Consider the following 1,878-nt stretch of genomic DNA (forward strand, 5'->3'; position numbering starts at 1 on the left):
ATATCAGAGTCTCCAGTTGGTTTCTGTGTTAAAAGCTAACAACTGATCATTTTATATGGATTATCTCAGGTAATCCTCACAACCACTCTATGTGGTGTCATGAAGGCCAATCACTTATTTCAGATCAACAGTCAGAAAGCAGAAGATTCTAGTCAAAATCAATCAGAATGAAACTTATGCACCTAAGCCTTCACTGTCTAGCCTAAATACATGCCAGAGAAGAGACCCGGGAGTCTTTTTCAGAGAAAGTCTAAAATTGAAGATCTACGGAGATAGGACTAAGTGTCTCTGTACTTACTGACACCAATTTCATAGGAACATCTGATATGGTTTGTGTCAGTAAGTCAATAATCAAGAGAAGAGAGAATGAAGCATTGAAAAGGTCTGTAATGACCCCCAGCCACCTTAGGGAACAATTCTGGACCTTGGCCAGGATATCCAGTAAACCCTAACTGCCAAAGCCCAGGCAACTCCCTATCAATTAAGGGTGAGCTAGGAGCCTGAGACCTGAGGGCTACGGAGGCCTTTCCCTTTAGCCAGCTATCCTCCTTGGGACACGTCTGTGCAGGGGTCATGGTGCGCATGGCGGGCAAAAGATGCTAAGTCGTGTCCAACTCTGCGCGACCCCGTGGACTGCAGCCTGCAGGTCTCTCTGTCCATGGGATTTTCCAGGCAAGAATATTGGAGAGGTTGCCATTCCCTTCTCCAATGTAAATATGCAGTTTTTTAAAGGTGGAAATGTTTATATTTGCTAAGCTTCCTAGGTCATATCTAGGACACAAGAGTTTTCACTCTTGTAAAAGCTTAATTGTTCACATTGTCACTTTCAGTTTTTCATTCTTTTCCTGTACGAAATGTAGTATAAAATAAATAAGCCTCCAATTAAAATAAATAAATTAAAAAAAAAAAAACCAAATACGCACATAGAAAACGCCCAATCTTGAATAAGTAGCATAGTGAGAATGAGATACAATTTCTCTCCCATTTAATTAGTAATGAGGAAAAACATCATCAGAAACTGACCAAACAGTGACAAAGAGGCTCTGGTGAAAAGGCTTTCTCATGAAGCCAGCAGTAGGGCTGCCCACTGGTAGAACTTTCTGGAAAGAAAAGAGGTAATATCAATGAAATGTAAAATGCCTTTAATCCACGAACTCTTCTTTCACAAATGTATTCCAAGAAAATAATTAGACAAGTGCTCCAAAGTTCACAGAGAGAAAAATGTTATTTATAGGATTATTAATAATATCAAATATTTAGAAACAACCTAAATATCCACAAAAGGATATTATTTGAATAGATCATGCTGTAACTAGACAACAGAGTGCTATTAGCCTACTTAAATGATGGTGCGAATCTATGTGCCATAATGTGGAAATTTCTCCATGTTGTTTACTGAAAAAAAAAAAGGCTTCCTACAAATCCGCATGGATACAATGTGCCTGCTATGACTGCAAATGTTGCACAGCAGAGTGCCTAGAATGCACTTCACTAAACCATTGGTGCATAGTGGCTCTTTCTGATAGTGAGATATCAGGTGATTTTTTCCTTCCTTTTTTTATCTACACTATTTGATTTTTTGCAATGAACCTACAATGCTTTAAAAATATAAAACTTTTTAAAGATTAAAATAAAACATGTCAGGGATGTATACATTTCCTAGAGGAAAAGCAGGGTGAAAACCAGAATAGCGGCTGACTTCCAGAAGGAAAATGTGAAAGGACTGACAGCCTAACAAGATTAGTCCTTTCCCAGTTCTGGAGAAGGCAGGAAACACCAGTGGTTAGGAGCTGACGCCCCAGGGCCGGTCCTTGGGTTCACAGGGTAAATGACTTGCGACAAATTACTTAACCTCCTGTGCCTCGGTTTCCTCATTTA

The 1,878-nt window shown here is 39.4% G+C and overlaps 1 protein-coding gene across 1 annotated transcript in view; it reads right to left on the reverse strand.

Annotated features, from left to right (window-relative positions):
* The window catches only part of DOCK2 (dedicator of cytokinesis 2), a 467,146-nt gene that overhangs the window by 216,017 nt on the left and 249,251 nt on the right, over positions 1–1,878 (reverse strand). The gene's annotated exons all lie outside the window — the stretch shown is intronic.

Source organism: Bison bison, unplaced genomic scaffold (genome assembly GCF_000754665.1).
Source record: "Bison bison bison isolate TAMUID 2011002044 unplaced genomic scaffold, Bison_UMD1.0 scf7180017864343, whole genome shotgun sequence".
Classification (NCBI taxonomy): domain Eukaryota; kingdom Metazoa; phylum Chordata; class Mammalia; order Artiodactyla; family Bovidae; genus Bison; species Bison bison.